General features: G+C 36.8%; 1 pseudogene; it reads left to right on the top strand.

Annotated features, from left to right (window-relative positions):
* LOC101562291 overlaps positions 1–4,010 on the top strand; it is a 6,916-nt pseudogene extending 2,906 nt beyond the window's left edge.
* The last annotated feature ends 5,550 nt before the right edge of the window (positions 4,011–9,560 follow it).

The following is a 9,560-nucleotide window of genomic DNA, read 5'->3' on the forward strand; positions in this document are numbered from 1 at the left end:
TATTCCATATTTATTTTTAAGACAACTCTTTTCATAGTTTGGACACTTGCCTGGTTAGGAAGACAGATGGGCGATCTGTACTTATACACATTGATTAGCTGACAGCCTGTGTTCTGAACAGTAGCCAGAGCTGTGGCCTGCAGAAATTTCCACTGCTGGTAGTACTTTGCCTTTGCAGTATGGACAGTGTAATGATTTTCCACAAATTAAACCACTCCATCTTCAGCTGTTGCAGGCCAGTGACTTCTGTGACCCTGGGCACTTCCGAACAATCAGCATCTGTGTTGTGTAGCTGCAGGCTTCATTTCCTTGGCTACTTGGCTTTCATTTGGATGAAAACTGTCTGTCTCCATGGTTGGGGTAGAGGATCTTAAAGCAAAAAGAGATCGTTCTTTTTGCAATGAAATGGATGAAAATATTTTCATTTTTGCTTACCAAGATAATTATTTGGAAAATGTTTCATTTCAGTTTTATGCAACAGAACAGATTGCAGGGAGTATCTCAGTTTAAAATCTTCAGTTTAAAAGTTTAGCAAGCAAAGGTAAGATTACAGGTTATAAAGATTTCTTAAGAGGTTTGCAAGAAATTAAGCAGACATATATTGTAGAATCAGAAAGCTTCACAAGGCAAAGTTCAAAGACTGAACAGGGAAAAAGTCCTGAGGGCTGGGTAATTCTAAATGTAAAACGATGCCAGCTCCATCATTCTAATGATTCTTTGGCCAGCTATAAATATGTTAATATTTACTTCTAAATTATCTCATTTATTAAGTGTTCTTTCATTTTGTCAAATACTTCAGCTACAGTTTTCTTACCATTAATAGTTCTAAAATTATAATCCAAGTACAGCTATTCTTTCTACATGAAATGACTCAGCCATATTTCTCTACCTATTAAAATGTTACTTTAAGACTTTGAACAAATATGATCTTTACATGAAGCTCTTTACAATACTTTGTATATTTATGAAGTTCTGGATATTAACATAAATCTCTGTTTTTTGTAACTTAATTTTTGTTTTATGTATTTTAATAATGATCAATGGGTTTCTGATATGGAAAAGCTTTTTATTTTATTCAGTAATGTCTATCAAGAGAACAGTATATATTTTATGAAATCTATACAATCCATGGATCCAATACATGCTGGTTTATCGTTCCACTTAAGAGTTTTGAAGTTTTGTTTATTTGTCTCTTTAATATATTTCAAATTCAGTTTAGCATAATGCATAATGGAATTTAATTTTGTCTTTAAAATGTAAGCATTTAAGTACATAATAAATAACATTTTATTTTTCTGGGTGAAACTGTGAAAGAAAATTTTAACTAGATAGGGTATAACAAAACAAAGCAAAGCAAATACTGCAGCTCATGAACATATTTAATTATTAAAATAAAAATAAATATAAAAAATTGGCTATGAAATAATATACATATACATTTTTATGCATATGTTTAATTATATACATAAAGATGAAGGAGAATGTGGATGGAACATATATATGTTGACTAGAGCTTTTATAACTGAGGTCTTAAAAACATTTTAAATAAAAATAGTGTGTGGAAATATAAAAATTCTTAAAGAAGAGATAAAAGTATTTAATATTAAAATTTTGAGAAGTAAAAGGCAGAAATGTTTAAATTTCATCATTGCTTGCAGTGAGGATCCACAGATACTATCAATAATTAAAAGGTCATGGATTATATAATGATATTCCCATAAAATTAAGTCATAGGATATACTTTTAAGTTAAATGTAAGACACTAGGACTGGAGATGGCTCAGTGGAATAAATGCTTTCCTGGCAAGTGGCAGGGCCAGCGTTCAATCCCCAGTTCCACCAAAAAAAAAAAAAAAAACAAAAAACGTAAGATACAGCTCAAATACCACATTATTGATCTTACATGAAAAACAAATGAAGAGCAAACAGTCAATAGATAAACAGGAAGTAGAGAGAAGTTAAAAACTTCCCCAAGTATGTATCCCATGGTCTTAAAAGCAGTTTTATATATGATAACTTGTTTCATTTTTACTAAAAACTTATTGTAATTCATTGTAAAAAAGTTTTTGTTATTAACAGTTTGTTCCTTTTTTATAAGTTATTTTTGGCTTAAGTTTTGTGCTGAATAAACACTCTGAAGATGAAAATACACAATGTAGTAGCTATTTTTATTATTTTATTATTTGATCAGGTAATTTTTTTCATAAAAGAAGAGAAAAAAGATTAAGGATTAGAATAAATAGTGAATGCTATAAAGTAATTTTAACCATACCAAGGTGAAGAAAATGCAAACTACAAAATTAACACTCATGGAATTTTTTTTTTTTGGGTACTGGGAACTGAACTCAGGGCCTTTGCACTTGCTATGAATTTAATCTAGTCATATCTATCATGTAAACCACTTCCAAGTCCAATTATTTAAATACAGGATAACTAAAAATTGCATGTTTTTCATTAATTGTTGTAAGATAACATAACAGGAAATATAAAATAACAATTTTATCAAATTTATTCAATACAAAAACTAACAATTTGAAATAACACCTGCCCAAGCAGCACGAGGGAAAGCGAGTGTGTAAGCAAATGCCCTACCTGAAAGGCAGCTGGTGCCATCTACTAAGTGCTTGCGCCTCCAATGTTTTAAATTCACCTCGAAAAGTAAAAGGTGTTGGTTTTCAAATTGAACTCAGTGTTTTATTCAAAAAACACTTAAATTAAAACAATTTAACATATGTTTATAGATAACACTACTATGTAAGTTCAACTGAAAAGGGTGAAGTTACATCAGGCAAACTCTAAAACCAGAACAAGTTAACAAATGGGACAATGAGTGTCACTTAAAAGGTGATTGGTACACTGGACAGGAGCAACTTCATAGTTTATCAGACTTAAGAGATGTGTAAAAAACGTTGCAAAAATATGAGAAAAAACCACAGGGGCTCTCTGCTCCTGCGCATCCACCGACAGCAGTTCTTCCCGTGCAGCCAGGCGCAAGCAGCGATCCTGACAAGATCGTGAAGGTCCGAGGGAACAGATTTGGCCATAATGAATGCCTAGTCACCAGGGCTTATTTTAGCTCTGGCAAAATGGCCATCAACGACCCCTTCATTGACCTCAACTACATGGTCTATATGTTCCAGTACGATTCCACTCACGGCAAGTTCCATGGCACTGTCAAGGGAAGCTCGTCATCAACGGAAAAGCCACCACCATCTTCCTACAGCGAGATCCCGCCAAATCAAGTACGATTATGCTGGCGCTGAGTACATGGCGGAGCCCACTGATGCCTTCACCACCATGGAGAAGGCCGGGGCTCACCTGAAGGGTGGTGCCAAAGGGGTCATCATCTCTGCCCCTTCTGCCGATACCCCCATGTTTATGATGGGTGTGAATCACGAGAGTACAACCCCCTCCGGATTGTCAGCAACCTTCGTGCACCACCAACTGCTTAGCCCTGCTGACCAAGGTCATCCATGACAACTTCGGAATCGTGGAGGAATTCATGACTGCAGTCATGCCATCACTGTCACCCAGAAGACTGTGGATGGCCCATCTGGGAAGCTGTGGTGTGCTGGCCGCGGGGCTGCCAGAACATCATCTCTGCATTGCCAAGGCCATAGGCAAGGTCATCCCAAGCTGAACAGGAAGCTCACAGGCATGACCTTCCATGTGCTCACTCCCAACGTATCAGTGGTGGATCTGACTTGCTGCCTGGAGAAAGTGGCTAAATAGGACAACATCAAGAAAATGGTGAAGCAGGCATTAGATGGTCCCCCCAAAGGCATCCTGGGCTACACTGAGAACCAAGTTGTGTCTTGTGACTACAACAGTGACACCCAACAGGGTGCCAGACCTACCTCATGGTACACATGGACTTTAAGGAGTGAGTGGCTGCCCCACCACAGCCCAGCTAGACCAAATAGATGGCGAGGCCACGCTGTAAAAGTCACTGCCCTACTCAGCCCCAACACTGAGAATTTCCCGTCACAGTTTCCATCCCAGGACCCCTAGAAGAGGAGGGGCCTCGGGAGCCCTGCCTCACTACCATTGCACACCATCAATAAAGCCTACTGTACCCAGCAAAAAAGCAAAATAAAACACATTATGATGTAGTGGCCATATGTCAACTCATGCAAATTTTGACATTTCAAATGGCCCAAAAGGAAATAGAGAAACAAGTAACTGTTATGACTTTAGCTGATTATGGTAGATAGAATGCTTCTTCCAAAAGAATATGGTTTAAATGCTTATCAAACTCTACCAGTCCATTTTCTATTGCAATGGTGAAATACGTAGTGCTGGGTGCTTATAGGAAAAGATGTGCTCACACTTCTAGAAGCTGAAGGGCCTCATACTGGCTTCTACTAGGCTCCGGTCCCCTGGTGCCTGGCAAGACAACAACAGGACAAAGACAAGGCAGAGTGAAGAGAGCCAGACTTGCATTTTTAGCAATCCTCTCCTAAGAACCAACCTAGAATCCAGTAAGAACTACCCTTGTCCTTTCTAGAGGCAATTTCACAATGATCTCTCACAAGTCCTTGTTAGGGGTCTGCCATTTTGCAAAACTGTCACAGTGAGAACCGGGCTTCTAATATTGAACCCTTTAGGGACACACAGAAACCACTTTCAGCCCATAGCAAAGTTCTATAATCAAAATTATATAAATTAAGTAAATTATATAATTAAAATTATGTTGTCTATAAAATTATGGTGTTTTGGTACTTGCTAAGATATAATGTATTTTCTGAAGCTATTTTATTTTAAACAGTAGCATTCAATGAGAATTTAAGAAGTGCATTTTCTAGAGAAGAAAGCAATGTGAACATTTCAATTTAACTTGCTAAACACAGTAATGCTGCCTTTGTATTCAAAATTTTCATGTATCTCTCCAATATACTTTTTTGTTAATCTACCTGAATCACAGCATTTTGTATGATTACTGTAAACATTTACCTTCATTTTTGTGGGTTTACTGTAAACATTTAATGAATAAAAATAATATTTTCCTGAGACTCCAAGCAGAATTATCATGTGAATCTGATGGCCTCATCATAGTTCTAGCTTAAATATCTGGGCAGGGTTTCAACTAGCATTGGCAGTACCTGCTTGAGTCCAGGAATTCTCTAAGAGGTTTGGGATCACCCATACCTCGAAATAAGCAGAATAGGCAGGAGCATATAGATGAAAGAAAATATATCAGGTTGTTAGGGCACAACTCAGGTGTGAAATGTGCTGCCCATTAAGCCTTCCAGTTTTCTCACCTTTCTGAACCTGGGAACTGGTCAATGGTTGATGTAGGTGAAGGTGGGATGTGGCAGCTTCCTACCTGCACACATCTCATCCTCTGCTCCTCATAAGCCAGAAGAAATTTATATTTCATTTTGTTTCTCAGTGGAAACTTCCCAGTGGTCATTTTCGCCTCTTACATAGGTAGATTATGGTCTTTTCTTACCATCACGGTACCTGCCAGCACACTAGATTACTGTATACAGAAAATAGATTCTGAATTATCTATGGATATGCATATGGTATAGATAATGAATTGTACCAGTTATACTTCATTATACCAGCCATCCATCTGTAAAGTGAAATTATTGATAACAAAAGTGTCAAGGGGAAATAAATGTCATTCACAATCTACTAGATTTCAGTTATGCCAAGTTTCTGTTTCCCTAAACGAAGAATAAATTGTAATGAACGATGATGGTTAAAAATAGGAAAAAATATTGTGAGAGAAAAAACTCCTGAAAGATAGGAGGGGACCTGAAAAATGGGATGCTGTGGACCCCGTTTTACACAGTAAATTTTTATAGAGAAAAATCGTAAGATGGGCACATCACAGGACAAAGCTGTGATCAGCTACAAATTTAGCTGTGTAGGTAATATTGATCCAATGGGAAGCAGGTCATGTAGAAAATGCAAATGGGAAGAGCAACCCGGGAATTCTAACTCCCCAGCCAGGGCAACTGATGTTAATATTCACGTCTTGCTTGCCTCTTAAGGCAGCCGGTAGGCAGGCAGGCCTGGTCATTCTGTCTCATATTGAGCCCAGGCCTCCAACAGGTGGGCTTCAGCTGTGGTAGTTCTGTCTTCTCATCTCCTGTAAGGCCCAGACCTGTCTAATTGCCTACAATATCTCTACCTAATGTAGCTCTCTATAATATTAGGAAACTTATATTTACCATAAAAATATAAATGTTACTATGACAATGTAAACATAAAAGAATAGTGGGTAGAAATTGAAGAGCAAAAGAAAGAAAGAATGGTGGAAACCAGCTGTCAGATAAGACTCAGACATGACTGCCTTAATCCCCAGCCTGTGTGTAAGCAGTGACATTGCTCTCTGCTCAGCCCCAGTGCTGCTGGCAACACACGGTGACAAAAAGAGATAGGACGGAACACGAAGCTTTGAAACATTTGAAAACTTAAACATTCACATTGGATGCCTAAAGATTTTTGCCCCTGGGACATGGAACCTCCAGAGAATTTTAACCACTGATATTTACTGATGTCTTCCCACCTAATGTTCTTTAACTTCTTGCAAGCCCTATTAAAAAAAATCCACCTCTTTCTTTCCCTACAGATATTCTTTTCACCTTCTGTCTGCCTGTGTCCAGGTACTAAACCTATGCCTTGTTGCTTCCACATAAGTCAAGAATGTACTCTACCTTGCATTATTCCTTACATGAATTTCTTTCTTTAATAAAGATGGTATCACAAAAGAAAGTAAAAGGAAAAAAAAATGGTGTCAAAACATTCTGCATCCAGTGTGACAAGTAATGAACATTTAAGTTTATTGTTTGTAATTACACAGATGAATCAATAAAATTAGAATAGTGGTATTATTTTATTTGAAGAAGGAATGGATGAGTAGATGGGAAGAAATAGCTTCTAAAGTTATCAGATCAAAAATATTGGTCAAAAGGGCCAGCCAGATAGCTCAGCAGACTAAAGCACCGATTAGGCAGAGTACAGCACAGGGAAGCAGTCCCAATGTACTGTGCCAGCCCCGCTCCCGGGGTGCGCTGAGACTGTGATTGAGACTGGTGGCACGTGCCTGTAATCCCAGCTCTTGGGAGGCTGAAAACAGGGCAATCACTATGAGTCTGATCTACGTAGTGAGATCCTGTAGACCCTGTACTAAATATATTTAAAAAATATGTTGGTTAAATCATATTAGAATAATGAGTGGTTTTCACAAAGATTTAGCAAGTTCTCAATCTCTCTCTCTCTCTCTCTCTCTCTCTCTCTCTCTCTCTCTCTCTCTTTCTCTCTCTGATTGAATTAAGGTATGAGGTAGCAACTTATTCATTTGAAGGTAGCTCTTCCATGTTTTTGTTTCAATAGCTTTTTTAAAAAAAGTAGATCAAGTGCTGCTGCCCTTCACTTATGCTGATTCTTTTTTAGATTCAATGAAAACTTTAAATGAAAATCAAACAAAAACAACAATAGCAAGAATATAACAAGATTCAACTATTTGGATAAATCTCGAGAAAATATTTGCAATGGTTTTTGTATGAATACACTCACTTGAGCTGTATTTTTAATGAGATTTTTTTTCAAGACAATTTACAGGTTTAATAGAGGATTGTTCAATAGATTGTAAATTATGAGGCTATTGATCTATGTGATTATTAAAGTGTTTGTTATCTAAGCACTTGCCTGGCAAGTGCAAGGGCCTGAGTTCAATCCCCAGTTCCGCTAAAAAAAAAAAAAAAAAAAATGTTCATTATCAAGGTATTACTTTATGTTTAAAAAAGCTTGAAGATGCATTTCCTTTTTTTCTTTCCTTTTCTCCCCTCTATATTCATAAATGAATCAGAAATTAGTTAAGCATGCTAGAATATTAGTAGTGGTTATCTTTGGGGAGAGGGATCAATTACAGTCTCACTTTTGGCTTTCTATGTATAAGCTTTCATGTCTTCCATACTTAGGTGTGACTTTTTATAAGAAAAAATCGAACATGTGATGTCATAAGCTCTTGGTAACATAAATGAAACCATTCTTTTCCCTAGAAATCAACATGTTATTATTTTGAAATCACCAACTTGTACAAATGTGTGTTACTTTTATTCAGTGGAGTACTACTCAACTATAAAGAAAGATAAAATCTAGGCTTTTATAGGTAGATGGATTCAGCTAGACACCGTACTCAGTAGTGAAATAAATTAGAATCATGTGCAAACATTGTATTGTCTCCATAGTGAAGAAACTGAAAGAGTGAATCAGATCCAAACAGTACAATAAATACTATGAAAGGAAAAGAAACTGCCCACAAGGAAAGAGAAGCTGGGAGGGGGACCAGAGAAAAGAAGGAAGGGGTTAAAAACATACGCATATGTACACAGGATAGCTAAGATAATGCTACTACTAATTTCTATTAGCTCATTGAAATGAGCACTTGGTGCTTAGATCATATGACTAATTTTTCACACCCATTCCTGGTAATCTGAGCAACGATTTTGAAGGTGGCGATATGCGATATAATAACCATTCTTCATTTACTGTCATTTTGTTCTGTGTCATTTTTATTTATTTATTTATTTATTTATCCCTTTAAACTGAATTTTATTTAGACATGTAAAAAACAAAGAGAAGTTTCTCATGGTGCCCTGTGTTGTGGGAATGCTGGAAAGGAGGAGGAGACAGAAGTCAGGCAACTTTTGTTCTCCTGGAGACAAGGTTGTTCCGCAGGGTGCTTTTAAAGAAGGAGCCTGTGGTGGTCAGGGGACGGGAGCAGTGGGACGGGAGGTGGAAGGGAACAAGGAAGAAATAGTCACTACTCCCTGAGGCCTGAGTCAAAGGGACTGAGCTAACAGGAATTCCAGGGGAGTAAGCTCTGTTACTTAACGACAAGCTAATAAATTTTAACTTAATTTTATCAATATATTATACATTATTTATAACAATTTAAAATCTGTTCAGTATCTTAGAGGCAAGAGGTGCAGAGGAATATCATTATAGATATTAAGTACTACTGAAATATAGTATTTAAGAAGCACTGAAATGAGAGATATAAAATCTACAATGTGTTTAACATGGATAGGTTAATATTACTGGAATATTTGCATTTTGATAATCTCCCATATTCTATAGTTTGCAATTTTTTGGCTACTTGAAATATTGTTAGTCTCTTTTGCCAAGAGTACATTAGAATGTAAATTAGTTAATACTTTATTTCATGCTAATGTGCTATGTCAGAAAGGAACAGTTTGACTACATAAGCCTGAAAAGAAAAATAGAATGTGACACAGTAAAACTCTCTGTACTGATTTTTTCTAAGGTTCTACTTTTAAAAACTCTGCATAATTATAAGATAAAATTTGGGACATGGGCTAGCATGTTTGCTGGTGTGAATCTGATCTTACAGGTAGTAATCTATAGGGTACATGAGCATAGAGACGGTCGAGAAGTTCACTTACAATTTATCAGTCTTATATCCCATCCCTTATGCCCCACCGAAAAATGGTGCTGGTGAGTCATGGGTCACTTGTTTGTTCTATCTAGAACTATTTCTTCCCTTTCAAACCACAATGTTTCTATGTGCACGCAATATATAAT

This window comes from Octodon degus, unplaced genomic scaffold, assembly GCF_000260255.1.
Source record: "Octodon degus isolate 3935 unplaced genomic scaffold, OctDeg1.0 scaffold00241, whole genome shotgun sequence".
In the NCBI taxonomy this organism is placed as follows: Eukaryota; Metazoa; Chordata; class Mammalia; order Rodentia; family Octodontidae; genus Octodon; species Octodon degus.